The sequence below is a fragment of the Pteropus medius genome, unplaced genomic scaffold (genome assembly GCF_902729225.1).
Source record: "Pteropus medius unplaced genomic scaffold, Ma_sr-lr_union100, whole genome shotgun sequence".
NCBI lineage: Eukaryota > Metazoa > Chordata > Mammalia > Chiroptera > Pteropodidae > Pteropus > Pteropus medius.
The window spans coordinates 16,177,767-16,192,293 of NW_024349225.1; the positions used below are offsets into that span (position 1 = coordinate 16,177,767).

The 14,527-nt window shown below is 62.2% G+C and overlaps 1 protein-coding gene and 1 long non-coding RNA gene across 2 annotated transcripts in view; both read right to left on the reverse strand.

Annotated features, from left to right (window-relative positions):
* Nucleotides 1-14,527, reverse strand: part of PBX1 (PBX homeobox 1) — a 214,292-nt gene that overhangs the window by 174,659 nt on the left and 25,106 nt on the right. The gene's annotated exons all lie outside the window — the stretch shown is intronic.
* On the reverse strand, nucleotides 9,915-13,914 carry LOC120617730 (uncharacterized). Its single transcript, XR_005657019.1, has 2 exons — nucleotides 12,731-13,914; nucleotides 9,915-12,462 (listed from the first exon to the last, which is right to left on the reverse strand). It is a non-coding gene; the product is annotated as an uncharacterized LOC120617730 (long non-coding RNA).

A 14,527-nucleotide genomic window follows, 5' to 3' on the forward strand; every position in this document is an offset into this window, starting at 1 on the left:
AGGCACCCCGGTCACCAAGCACGACGACCCTTAGCCTCCCCAGACTCCTGGCTCTTGAACGCCGAGACCTTTCCAGGCACACCCAGCCCAGGGAAGCTAAACCCCAAGGTCAGTGGCAGGTCACGGTTACTCGCGGGAGGCCTGTGGACTCCCCCTCCCGGTCCTTCTCACCCTCCCCCTTCCCCCACGGCTGGTCATTTGTAACTGTCTCGTGGGTTTTATTTAGTTGTGGTGCTATTCTAACTAACAGAGTTGTCGTCCAGAAAACAAAGCCACACGAAAGTCAGACTGGTCACTGTGGCCACGCTGAGTGGCCACTTCACACCGCCACCTTGCCGACCCAGTCAATGGCGCAGCAGTGGCTGTTAATAAAGCTGAATAAGAACAAACTGATCCCCAAAAAGGTCAGTTCGGTACCTCACACGGAGAAGGCTAGCGTCGGGACACGTGTCCCCGTGCGGACGCACCGCCATAAAAGCAGGTATGTGCAAGTAGCTATTTGCCTAAGAGAAGGAAAGATTACTCCAGAAACATAATGCTTTTGTGTCGGTATTTTACGTCGGTGCAGAGAAAATTAGATATGGAAGAGAAGAAATAATGAATTTGCTTTTGAAAGATTCCCTGTGGTTATTTGAAAGACTATTTCAGCCACAAGTGGAAACGGAGATAAAGTGGCCGAGGAGACCAGCCAAAGCCCGGACCGTTCGCGGAGACCAGCTCTGACTTCCAGCTCAGCTCTTCCTCATTCGCATACACCGCTTCCTCCCTGCAGAAATCCCGTCCATCGAGTCCCTTTGACGACCTCATATACAGTTTTGATGAGTAAATGAAGGAAAAAGTTGAACATGCTTCAAGTTCAGCTGATGACCAGAGAAGCCAGCCTACGCCGCCACCTGGTCACGCCCTGCCAGCCAGCTCGTCACTAGCATGTACGTTGCACTGAGGCCCCATGCAGACGTGCAAACATGTGGGAGCCCGTTTCCACGTGCCGCTTCTGCATTTCGGGTGGTGGGGACGGAGGCACAGCAAAGGGAGGGAGCAGACCCTCGGGCAGCCAGTCGGCGAAGTCCGGGACCTGGGGGGACGTGCTGCAGGTGCCAGAAGTCACGGCTCGTGGCAGTGAGGGGTGCAGTGGGGGTGGAGCCAGAGAGAAAGAGACAGGGGACAGACAAGCAAGGTCCCCTGAAGACTAAAACTAAAAAGGCGCCTGAGGGCTGGCGGGCGGCCTGGGTGTGCCAACCCGATGCTCAGCGGGCAGCCTGGCGGGGTGCGGGAGGCCCGGCGCCCTGTGATCTGGACAGCAAGCCTTTGTCACAGAAGACGGCTGTGTCCTTGCCCCAGCCTCTCAGCCGCTCCCTCCTCCCTGGCCTCACCTGCAAGGCGGAGGGGCTGGACGGCGCGGTCTCTGGAGCTCGCCGCTCTCCGAGCGTGTCTGCTCTGCTTCGTGTCCTTGCGTGCACAGGGAGGGCCGATTGTTGAGGGTCCCGGCTCAGGGAGTGACGGAACGGCACTTGGCTTCCGGGGTGTCGTGCAGGCAGAGAACCGCTTCCAGCTCCCCCCACCAGGCAGCCCTCGGAAGTGCCCTGGAAAGTCACCTCCGGGCGGCGGAGTTGCCTGGTCAAGTCCCACTTCTCTGGCGAGGCGGTGCGGCCGCCAGGTCCCCGCAGTCCCGGTGCCCGCCGGGGTCGCCGCCTCAGGCCCCAGAAGAGGGCGCAGCCAAAGGCGCAGTCTAGGCACAGCGCCCCGTGAAGCCCGGCGTTGGAGCCCGCGCTCCGAAGCCATCCCCCACCACCGAGGTCACGCGTGCTCACTGGACCGTTTGTTCTGCGAGGCGGACACGGACACCGTCGCACGTGAAAGCACCTTCTCGTTCAGCTATAAATGCGGGGCGCTGGAGTGGGGCTGGGGGGCTCGGGGCTCCGCACACGGCAGGCACAGGCCGTGACAGCGGCGAGGTCCGCGGGGCCTCGCCAGAGGGGCCTGGGGACCGGGAGGGAGCTGTGCTGCTCTGGTCCCTGAAGAAGGAAGCGGTCTGCCAGGCGGTCTGGAGTGAGGGGCCTGCGTCCATGGCGGAGGACACCGCGCAAAGGCTGACAGTGACCAGCTTTGGGGACAGCGACAAGCTCGGCGCGGCTGGTCTACGACGCCTTCCCTGGCTTCCGGCATGGCTTTCGGTTAAGTGTCGCGGTGACGGCCTGGGGCAGCTGGCTACTGATGTGGCGACGAGGCATCGCGGGTCGAAGACTAGAACCGGAACTAAGGCCTGCACGGGACGCGCCCGCAGTTTTGAGACTGACCGAGAGACAGCCACGGACGAGACCCTCTCCCCCAGCGTCGGGCAGGGGACTTCCGCGGGGACCTTCTGTGCCGCCTGTGCCTTCTGGCTCAGAACACATGTTCGGACGAAATTGTAAGGGTCTAGGTGGTGTCCACGTAAAGGCCACAGGAAGCAGCCTGAGGGGAGGGGGCAGGAGGAGCCCACGGGCTCAGCTCCCACCTGAGCGGGGCGCAAACTCAGCACAGCAGGGGACCCCGGACTGCGAGAGGTGGCAGAAGGCGAGCCTAGAAGTCAGACGCCCGTGGAAGTCCCCCACCCCCACGCCCCTCCCTCCTTCCTCCCTACTCGGCAGCGCCCCCCACAGGAACGGCTGGGGCAGGCGCTGGAAGGGGAGGGTCCCAGCTCCAGAAAGCCGTGTCCCTCTCCCCGCCAACCCTGGGCAAGCCCCAGGACGCCCCACCTCCGCCCCCTGAACCAAGACCCCGGGCCTCACGCCCTGGAGGCTCCTCTCGGCAAAAATCAACTGGCATTCTTCTGACCTGGGGCAAAAATTCCCTCGCTGAGCCCCTGAAAAATCACATTACATCATGTTGCCCGCGTCAGGTTTATAAATGGGCCAGGGGGAGGCTGGGGCGAAACCCGACCCTATCACAACACCGGCCCGAGAAGAAAGGGGGCATTGTCGCGGGCTGTCAGCCAGCCTCCCAGGGCTGCGGGAGGCCAGGCGGCCAGCACGCCCGCCCGCCCCATCTGCTAGAAATCGGCAGCCTCCCTCCTAAGCGCTGTCCCCATTTCCTGGGGTGGGGCTGGCACCCTCTTTTCTGTTCTCTGGGCAGAGGGAATGAGCTAAGTAGTCTTTATTCTCACGCCTCAAAGCAAAGGATCAGTTGGGCAGATGATGGCAAAGCCCCAGGGGCCATTTTTTTTATATTTTCTGAGCGGGACTCACCGCTCTAAAGAAACCCTGATAGCAGAGCTGAGCCCCAAGGAGCCGCACGCGAGAGTCGCAATCTCATCTTGAAGGCAGCGACGTGAACGGGCCCAAAAGCGAGGGGCACAAACAGACCCCGAGAAGGATCCAGAATCACCCAGCTGTGAAGCCAGAAATTCTGAAAAGGGCGACAGCGTTTTGGAGCGCGGGGCGGGGGCTGCAGCCAGTGGGGAGACGGGGAACCCGGGAGGTGGCGCGGGTCGCGGGGCTGGGACAGACACCGCGCCCGTCCGAGTGCCGGGGTGAACACCGAAGACGCGTACGTGACGAAAGGGGACGACAAGGGTTCGTGGCGAGAGGGAGCCCAGAAAATGAAGAGCGAGACGAACGGAAGCCGCCCCGACCGGAGGCAGAATTCCCTCTGCTGGTCAACGTCTGATCGGACTTTCTCTTCCCTTTCTCCCCCTTCACCCGGCTCGGCCTCTAAGGACAGGGGACGAATGAGCAGGAGGGCCCGTCCTGGCCCCAGCCAGGGTGGTGCCTGCCGGCCTGCGACCACTCGGGGCAGGGGCCCAGCTAAGGGCCACCGGTGGACCAGAGCCCACGGGACAGAAAGGTTTGGGGTGATCTCAACAACTCCGTGTGGCCCGCGGTGACATGTGTGAGTTGCGCCCGGGCTCTGGAGGGGGGCCTCGGGGCACCCCAGGAGAGGGAATTCAGGGGACGGAGAACGGTCACGTGGGAAGGGACGGAGAGGCACAGGGACACGACCATGACAGTTTTGGGAACCTACACACAGTTCGACGGTACACTTGTCCTGCCACGCGCCTGTCCCCGCCGGCGTCCGCGTCTGATCATCAGGAAGAGAGAACTGAGGACCCGCCAGCTGCGGGGAAGGCAGGAGCTGGTCTCCTGCTCAGCGTCTCACTTTTTCGGGGGAAAAAACAGAGCGAGGTAAGAGAGGCCTCCTGAAAAGCCTGACACCTCTGTCCCTAAATTTATTTTCTCGCTAATGAGAAAAGGGGGCTTGCCCTTTGGAGCGGTCTGTTTCCTATCAGCCCTGCCCCAGACCGCGGGGCTCCGAGGGGGCCGGGCGCAGATGTTTCGTATTTCAGGAGAGAGCCGTCTCCCCCAGTTCCCGAAAGATGCCTGGAATTCTTATATTAACAAAAATTAGCTACAGAGAAAGACCCATGAATCATGAACCGGGAGCCCACCGGGGCCAATCGCCGCCCCCCTCCTCCCCCCGCCCCAGAGGCTGCCTGTCACCCGGGGGTTCATGGAGAAACCTCTGTGAAAAATGAGGTGTCGGGCCCAAGCGCAGAGCTGCCTTTTGTGGTCCGAGAAGCCGATCCTGTGCTGCACGTCGAGGCGGGCGGTGGGAGTCGGCCCGCGTCGGCGCGGTTCACCGCACGAGGGGTACGCTGGGGTCTCCCCGTGGCCTCCGCCCAACGCAGAAAACGCCACCACCTACCGCTCTTGCTGGGGTGAGGCGAGGACCCGTGGGGGGCAAGTGGGCCCCAGAAGCTGGACACCCATACGGCGCGGAGTATGAGTCTGAATGTCGCGACGGCTGGCGCTGTGTCCGCGCCGGCCTCTGGACGTGGGGGCGGCACGGACCGCGGCGGACCTGGCTGGGCTCCGCAGGTTGCCTGACCCTGGTCAGGGCTCTGCCACCCCAGCTGAAGGCGGCTGCAAGCCGTTAACCATTTGACCTTTGCTCCATGACATTTATTGAGCACCTGGCACAGTCCTTGGCACCCGTCGGACGCTCGGTCAACGTCTGTTGAGTAACGAGGGAAGGAGGGCCGAACGCAGCGATGACCAGCACGTGGCGAGCTGCCTGCGGCCTCCGACCTTGAACCCACGTCACGTCAGCAGCGGGCTTAGGCCCTCTTCTCCGGAGACCTGGACCCAGCTCAGACGACTCGGCTTGTGTGGCGAAACCTCCTTGCCACTCCTGACCGAGGCACGGAGACAGAACGCGTGCTGGCGCTGCTTCATGAGCCCACGACCTCTGGGAGACAGGCGGCAGACAGACCACGGGGCGCAGGGCATGTCCGGCGAGGGGTGCAGCGACGGGACGAGCCTGCGGCTGCGCAGCGCCAAACCTGCCTTGGCTCTGAAGACGCCGCTCCCTCCAAGTTTCCTCCACGTCTGCTCATCCCCTTCCCCTTCCTCCCTCTGCCCAACCCTTGCGTTCTCGGGGTTCCATCCCATTCGTCCCCTATTCTCTGCAGACTCTCTCGGATCAGCTCTCACGACACCAACTGCCGTCTGCACCCTGATCACCCTCGAATACGGTCCTCGTGACCTCTCTGCAGCTTCAGACGCGCAGTTCCACCCGCCTCCCAGACAGCTCCCCTTGAATATCCCACAAGCGACTGGAAACCTAACTCGCTCCCGCGCGCCCCCTCGCCTCCCTCGGAGCTCCGCTGGGCCTCTGACCACCTTCATCGAGCCCTTTGAAACATTCCTATTCACATCTCCCAACCAGAAATCCTGCGCTTGGCGACAACAGGACCTGTGCAGCCCTGGTCTCTGGCCGTCAAGGCCATGTGACTCGGCCCGCGCCCCTTCTGTGTGCTCAGACTCCCTCTCACCCCAGCTACTCCTCTGCACTCTTCGAGATCAGAAGCCCCGTTCCCATGGCACCCTGGAACACCTCGCCACTTCCTCCTGGCCGGGCCTGTGACGCCATACTTTGCAGACAAATGATCTTATCAGATTCCAAAATTCCTCACTCATCGAAAAAATGAAGTTATGCGTAAGGTAGTATGAACGTTTGTGCACTCCAGTTCATACAAAATTCGCAAGTTTCATCAGTGTCTACCCACAAATAAAGCATTAACTGTTTCATTCACTCATTAAATAGAAATGGAGTCCTGGCCACATGGTAGGGAACGTTCTGGGTGCTGAGGACAGAGCAGTAGGACAAAGCTGCTGATACCGTGAGGTTCATGTCCCCGTGGGGAGGGCAGACGGCAAGCAAACCCAGCACCGGACCACCAGATGCAAAATGAGGTGCCTGGAGCGCTCTCCTCAAAGGCGAGATCCCGCTCACGCAAGCGAGCAGTTCGGCGCTGCTTCCATCTCTCTGGGGCTTTGGGGCTGAGGTGGGGAGGGGAGTGGGGGAGACACAGACCCCGGAAGCTGTGGGGCGAGGAGAGGGCCGGGGTGTCCAGGTACGGGGAGGGCACAGAGGCTCCGTGGCCGGTGGAGCTGCGAGTGTCCTGGATAAGTGGTGGATGCACTGAGCGAAAGGTGGGGGCACCCCCAAACAGCAAAACCTCCTAAAACGATCGCTGTGGAGTGGGCTCCTGGGCGGCTAAAACAGGGCTGCATTTTAAGGGTTAAGGGGACATGCACAGCCCTGGAGCCCCCGGCAGAGAGGCTGGGACCAAGAAGGGGGCAGGTGGGGAGGAGTGGGGGCCGGCACCCCTTCGGGCAAGGCTTTCCCGTCACTCCTGTCACTCTGCTTGGCCTGTGCCAGGCCCCGGGAACCGGTCAGGCGGCCTTCCTCCCGAGGCCGCACCGCACGCTGCAGCGGCCAACGCCAACGCCAACGCCAACCCAAGTCCTCCCGCCCCTTCCAGAGAAGGAAGTGGGGCTAAACAGACGGCTTCACCTGGGCGGTCAACACCACTCAATGTTCCCAGGGCCCAGCCCGGGTCTCACGCGGGGAGTGGCGCTGCTCCCAGCCAGGATCGCAAGGGCAAAAGGCCATGTCTCGTCCCCACCTGTCCTTCCCCAGCAGGGGCTCTGTGGATGATTCATCCCAGGGGCCAAGGGTCTCTTCTTCAGAACATCCAACACTCCCTGAAATCTAAAGCCCATGCACCCTCATCCCCACCTGCCCCAGAAAGGGGGATCCGTGTGCTTCTCCCCCTGTAGGTGCAATCCCCAGCACTCGGGGCTTTGCCCCCTTTCCCATCAGATGTGGCCGAACCCCCGTCACGGTCCCGGGGGTCCTGCCCGAGGGTGAATGCGGTGCCCCTTCGCCTGCATGTCACTCCGAAGGCACTACCGAGCCGCCCGCCTGGTCTCCGCTCATCCTACTGTGGTCGCGGGACTCTTCCCAGCTCAGGCCCCGAGGGCGGTCAGCGCGGAACAGTGCCTCTGGCTCGGTCACCTCCGTGCTCTGACGCTCTGACCTCTGTCACGTGCGAGCCACTCTTCAGGTGTGAGGGTCACGACGCCGACCCACCAGACGTGACGTGTTTGGGTCACTTCAGTCTCGGGTGGACCCTGACGCCCCCCTAGTTCACCGTGTGACGCCGAGTGGACGTTGAGGCCAGGGCTAGGCCACTTTCAGGGCGGAATCTGCCGCCAAGGACCGCGGCAAAGGGACGGGCCCCGGGGCGTGTGCCGGCGGCTTCCAGCGGGTACGCGACGCCGCTCCGAACCGCACGTGTGGCGCTGTCCCCGAAGCGGGGCCTGCGGGGACGGTGAGGCCAGCCACGCAGCGCGGCACGCTCACGGCCCTTCACGCTCCCATCGCCGCTGCCCGCCGCACGGTGACGACGCTTCTGCATTTGTCGGGACCGTGCGGGCGCGAACATCCCATCCCATCCCGCATAACGACTCTCGCCGCTGCCAGGGGACTCCGGACGCGCCCGGCGCCGGCAGAGGCACGCCGGGCTGCCAGGCGACGTGCGCTTCGGCGCTGCCCCTCGACGGGCAGCTGTGAATCAGAATTCGCCCTGGAAGGGAACCGCTCCGACGGCCGCGCGGCACAGACACACTGGCTTCCACTTCTGTTGGCTCGTTTCAAAAGAGGACAGAAGCTCTCTAAGAAGAGAAACAGTGGGGACGGAGGGGCACGAAGCCCGCTCTCTGCTCGGCAAACCAACGGCGGGAACGAAGCGAAAGGCCCGGCCAGGGCGGACGCGGCTGCGGGGCCTCGGAGGCTGGCAGGGGCGCCGCCCCCAGCCGACGCGTCCCGGGCATCCATGCTCCAGCGGGGCGTGGGAAGAAAGCCGTGTCCGGCCCCCGCACCCCGGCTGGATTCCCAGCGCCCCCGCCCCAGGCCTGTGCCCCCCACCCCGAGGGACAGTCCCACTCCAGGCAGCTTTTGTCAGTCTCAACCCACACAAGAAAAATGATGAGTCTGAACTATTAACCCGTGCCCAGGAAGGACTGAAATTAGAAGAGGCCACCGACAGAACGTTCACGTGGGAATACGGTAAAAAAGAGCGAGCCGAGCCGAGCGTCTGCGCAGCGCCCCGGACCCGCCTGGAGGAAGGAGACCTGGGTGAGAGGCTGGGCCGAGCTCGGGGTCTACTGGGGGAAAGTGGGGTGCGCCTCGGCCTCAGGGGAGTCAGACCGGAGCTCTGCAGGCAGAGGCGGGAGGGGACGGAGGAAACGGCGACCGGGCTGCCGACCCTGCCACAAGCTCAGGAGGAAACAGAGACTGTGGCGTGAGGAAGCCCCCTCCACCAGCCACCAGCGGGGAGGCCTGCGAGGACGGACCGGGACCCGAGCTCGAGCCCCAGCACGTACCCGCCGAAGGACCCGGGGCTCGTCACGTTACCTCGTCCCCCATGTCTTTCCCGGTGAAGGGGGGCGGGGGGTGGCGACACCTTTCCTTCCTACCTCCAGGTGGCTTTGAAGGTCGAGCCTGACGACAGAGATGAAACGTGCCGTAAACTCTGTGGTCCCGCACAAACGTCAAGCGGTTTTAGTACGAGGCTCTCTACAAAAGACGTGGCTGCCGAGGTAACCCTTTCAGAGGTCCAGGGGACAAAGGGACAGAGCGGAGCCGGAGCGGGGAGAGCCGAGGACGAGACACAACACGGGGAGCGTTCGAGAGCTTGCTCCCGGGCACACGTCATCAGTTTGGCTCGAGTAAATTCTTATAAAAGTTTTTAAAAAAAGAAAGGGAGGGAGAGAGAGAGAGAGAGAGAGAGAGAGAGAGAGAGAGAGGTGAGAGAGACAGTGAGAGAGAGAGAGAGAGAGAAAATGACATCAAACCATTTTGACGTGGCAGGTTCCCGAGCGCTCCGCCGCACACCGAGGGCTCCGGCCATCCCAGTGAAGGTCGCTGGGCAACGGTCTACTCATCAGAAGGCTCCAGGGGTTAAACCGGTGCCTCTTCCAGCTCTGGGGGTGTGGGAGACATCCGCGTGGGGTGCAGGGTGGGGGGCCCAGAGGAGCCACGGACGTGGGAAGTGACAGCTTAGGTCCCCCACAACGTGCCTGTGTTCCTACCCAACTGCCGTCTGAAATCCTCCAGCTCTGGGTTCCCCCACCCAGAGGAAGGGGAGGGAAAGAGAGGGAGACATTCTCATTGTGAAGTCAAGTCAAACACCCCAAACTCAGGAAGTGAACCCTACAGAAAAGTGTGGCAGCAACTCGGATCGGTTTCCTAAAAACCTTGAAGGCCCCGAGTTCTAAACGAAGAGTCTTCTGAGGTCCCACCACAAGACCCCAAAACAAAGGCCCCGAGAAGTCCTTCTTAAAGGTAAAGAGTCCTGACAGGTGGATTCGTGGACAAGTGCACTCCAGTCCCCGACTTCAGGGCCGCAACTGTAGAACCGTCACCGCTGGGGACATCCCAATGGGTGTGACGGTCAGCTCGACACCAAGCAAGGAACTGGGAAGTTCTTGCTCTTTGGCCAACAAGTTTGGAAGCATGGCAGGAAAGCATCTCTGTGCCCCCCAAAGCTCTACGGAACGCCCCATTACGACAAGCAGAGACCGTTCCACCTGTGTAAAGAACTGTGCTGTATTTTCCGGCCACCAACCCTCAACGTCACCACCTTCTGAGGAGAGAACCACGCTCCAGACAAGCCCCGAGCGGCCGCGGAAGCAACGTGAGCCCAGCCGACGGAGCGGGACAGCTGACCACACACGAGACGCGGACGTGGCTTAAAGCAGCATTTTCAAGGTTCTTCACTTCAAAAACCATTTTTCGAAAGAAATCTTACACTGTTGGGCAATTTATATATAAACCAGAGCAAAGCAAAACGAAGGCCAACAAAACACAGCCCGGGGCCCGGAGCGGACCTCCCCGGGGGCCTCCGGGACTGCGAGGGCCACAGCTGGGGACGAGGCCCTGAGCCAAGTCTGGAGCCCAGTCTCACGTCCCAGCCCTGCCACTCACCGCCTGTGTGGCCTTGGCCAAGAACCCTAAACTTCTCTGAGCCCCAGGCTCCCCCTGGGAACGTTTTAATTTTTAATTTTAGAGAAGTTAAGATACATAAGTAAAAACAAAACAAAAAAATCTCAGAAGTCCGTATGGAGCCAAAATTAGGGAGAGACGATTGTGGACGAAACTGGAGCACCCCCCTTCCCGAACAGCGCCACGGTTACCACGGCCCCTGCTCGCACAGGAGGCCAACGCCGAGAGGTTCACCTGCGGCCCGAATCGGTAAAGACACGGCGCCAAAGCGAACCTGCCGATGAAGCGAACGGCCAGCCGGCTGCCCCTTCCCGTCGCCCGGCATAAGCCAGCGGTGAGACGGGGCGGGAACGACTGGCTCTCGCACACTGGGAAATTCTGTTTGTCCATTTGGCGTTCGGGCGCCACACTGCACTCTGCCAAAGCCCTAAAAACTATAACCTGCGGAGCTATTTTGTCTGCTGCGTTTCCCTGGAACACATTTTTCTTAGCCTCGACCACGCTGGGCGACTGTCACATTTCGCTTACAAGCCCATGTGGAAGGACGAGGTCTGATTCCGAGTTCTTAAGGGCACCTTTCACACTGCTGTTGATTACATTAAATAATAGCGCCGTGTACGATGACGGCCGTCAATAATCACGACCACAGCAATCCCCACCGTAAATAAGATTTCACACCGGTGGCTTCCGAAGCCAGCGAATGTGAAATGATCCTATCGGTGTGGAGCACACCTGCTGAAATCAACGCTGAGCTGGGTGGTGACAAACAGCACATGAGTCACGCATAAGCTGCCAGAAGCGGAGACTAATAAATGGCTCCTCTTCCCCGTCCAGAAAGACGCCCGCGTCATCACCCGGCCGGGTATCTGACCTTGTTTTCCATTAAGGCTGCTCAGTCTCAGCTCAGGGGACATCACTCACGTTCTCCCCGGTGGCCTCAGAGCGGCTCGCTGCGTGGGACCGGCTCTGTGGCACTGCCCACTTGGCTCACCGGTGCCACCCGCCAAGGGCGCTGCTCAGGGTTCCCAGGGGCGAGACTTTCAGGGAGAGTCGTGCCCGAGTCCTCGGGGTTTCAGCGGGGAGCTTCTGAGCAGTGCCGGGCTCGCCCCCCGACGGGCAGTCGGCGAGGCGGCAGACCCACCCACGCCGCCTCCCCAGAGCCGGGCCGGGCTCGGCGAGCGCCCCTCTGCTGCGGGAAGACCACGCTATAACTCTGGGCACGGGCCTGGCGCTGCCTCAGAGCCCGATGACCACTGGGAGCCCACGCCGAGGCCAGGCCGCGGCGCCGCAGAGGACGCGTCAGGCCACGGCAGGCCCAGGTGCTCCTGTCTTCGTGTCAGTTCATCGCCATCTGCGCCTCGGCCGGTCGGCGACGCTGAATGGCGGGACGGGATGGCGCCGTCCAGGGAGGCGGCCACCAGCCACGTGCGATCTGGCGGAGACGCGCGGGGAGACCGACACGCACGCCCCCCGAAGATGTTGCGAAGCGGGGGACGTCTCGCCGTGGCCCCCGCGCTGAGCTCGGGCCACGCACCGCCTCAGACACCCCGCGGCGCTTTTCAAGTTCACCTGGTTCGGCGCTGCACTGCGAACTTAAAATTCTGCTCACGTTTACAGCGCCTCTTTTTCCCGTGCGGGGCCAGACGGGTAACCCCAAAACCTCACGCGCCTCGGTGCCGCTTTAACGCCTGCGCTTCCGGGCGGCTCCCACAGCAAGTCAGCAGCAAACGGGGTGGAAATCTCTTCCTGTGGCTCAACTTCCTTCCCTCTAAAACGGGGATGACGCCGCCTCTGATGTGACACGAAGTGGGAAAGCGATCTGAAATCGACCGCGTGTTATGCTCATGGCGTCACTGTAACAACCACGCTGTGCTTACTTCCCAGGGCTCCGAGTGTGAAGCGGCACCTGGACCGGGGCGTAAAGGGGGTGACGCGGGACACCGCAGCTTCTCCCAGACGCGGGGACTCCAGCCGGACCGGAGGCAGCTGGTGCCTGAGCCCGGAGGGAATCGAGAGCCCAACCCCCCGAGGGCAGGAGAAGCCGGACCTGCCCCGGACCTGCCCCGGACCACACGAGACGCTTTACACTTCACGGACATGAGGCGGTGTGTGTTTCTGACCCAGTAAATGCTAAAAAGGAAAGAGAAAAGTTAGCAACATTTTTACAAACTAGTGGCTACTATTTCATTATCGTTTTTAGTCCTCCCGAGAACTTTTAGAGGTAAGCCGAATACCCGGACTTTTACAGATTAAAAAAAATAGGTGAATGACATGCACACCCATGCCTCCCTACCCAATGAATTCTTCTCATCAGGAAAAAGGGGGCAGAATATGGGGCAGCCCCAGAATCGGGGGCCATGGACATCTGGAAACTAGAGGTGCTTCCGCAGTAACCCACCTGCGGGCAAAATCCAGTAAGAGTGTGTCTGGATCTACAAATAGGTGGGCTGGGTTTTAAAAGAACGCAGAAGCCGAGTCTGCCAACGCTGGGGTTCTGGTTCCCGGTGTGGGGTGTGGGCGGGAGGAAGCTGTCCTAACACAGCGACCAGAGGAAGCCCAGGAGGCAAGCTGTGGCCAGCAAGCGGGGGCAGGGGCATGTCACAGGCAGCAGCAGAGACCCCTCGCAGGAAGGGGAAGGTGGGGAGGAGGGAGCCCTGAGGGACAGGACATGAAGCCCTGAAGCCCTGACACTGGGCCGGCCACCTATGATCATACAGCCCGTGCATACTGTGTGGGGACCATGCCAACGCCAGCCAGGTCACGCCTTTCACCCCCTGAAGCAGGCGAGACTCTGCCCGGGGCCTCTGTGCCAGCTCTGGCACCTCAGACCCTGCTCAGCCCCAACGGCAAGCAGCGACGGCCACCGCCATGGCCTCCTTCATTTCTCAACAGGCCTTCACCTTCACTGATCCCTCAGAGTGAGGGGGCCAGCCAGGGACGGCCCCAAGTCTGGACAGCGGGCCACAGGTCCTCTGGACGCCCCGGAGGCTGCCTCGTGGATTCCTACAAACTCAGCTGGGAGGGGCTGAGCCACTTGGAAGCTCGCGAGTCACAGGGGAGGGGTTCTGCCCGGTCCCAGGACGCGCACCGGGTGAGCGGAACGCCTCGCCAGACCTGGCGCTAAGGGGGCTTGCTCGCCAGGACCCCGCCGCCCCCCAGACCCGCAGACTCGGAGCGCAGCCCGTCTGAACAAAGAGCCCTCTCCCACCTCCCGCAGCCCCCAGCCCTGCCGCGTCGACTCCCCAGAAAGTCACTCCACTCCAGTTACTCGGGAATCACATTCTTAGAATAACTCATCAATTATACCTGTCAACTTGCCAAAAGTGCCACGGGGCGGTGGGGAGTCTGGGCGGCATCCAGCTGAGCAGCGCACCCGTGCACAGAGGGTCCCCAACTCTGCAAATGGCCTTCAGGAGCTCACAGAAACCAGAGTCCAAGGAAACGCAGGAGTGCCCAGGGGGGCCGCGGACACCGCCGCCAGGTTACTCTTGGGCCAGGGGACGGCGTGGGTCTGTCCGGCTCTGCTTGCAGAGCGGGACACCTGCCGCGGCTAACGGGGCCACCACGGGGCCACCACGGAAGCCGCTGGGAAATGCCGAAAAGCACCGCGCTGCTGAAACGGGCACACGGACCCACGGCCCATCGCCGTGCTGCCGGGGAAGCGGTGCCAGGCAGACGCGCTTTCTGACGGGCAGGGGTCGTCGGTAACTAAAGCATTCGCTGTGTGCAAAGGCCGCCGCGAGATCTTTGGGAAGTCTGCTCTCTGAGCCGGCCCAGGGCTGCCGCGGACGCCAGGACGCCACGCACGGGCGGGGCCCCCGCGCGAGCACCCGGTACCGAGACCCAGGAGAACGAGGCTGCCCTTTGCGTCCCAATCCTGGTGTGAGCAGAGCGGCTCCGCGGAAGCGCCGCCGCCGCGCACGGCCCGGCCGGGCGAGGGCGCACGCGGGGCCACTGCACGCGGGGCCACTTCACGCGGGGCCACTGCACGCGGACCCACTGCACGCGGGGCCACTGCACGCGGGGCCACTGCACGCGGACCCAATGCACGCGGGGCCACTGCACGCGGACCCACTGCACGCGGGGGCCACTACACGCGGGGCCACTGCACGCGGCGTGGGCGGGTCGCCCTCGCCTCGGTTTCCTAGCAAACGACAGCCGTGTCCATCGACGGTTGTGAAGGTAAATCAGGTAA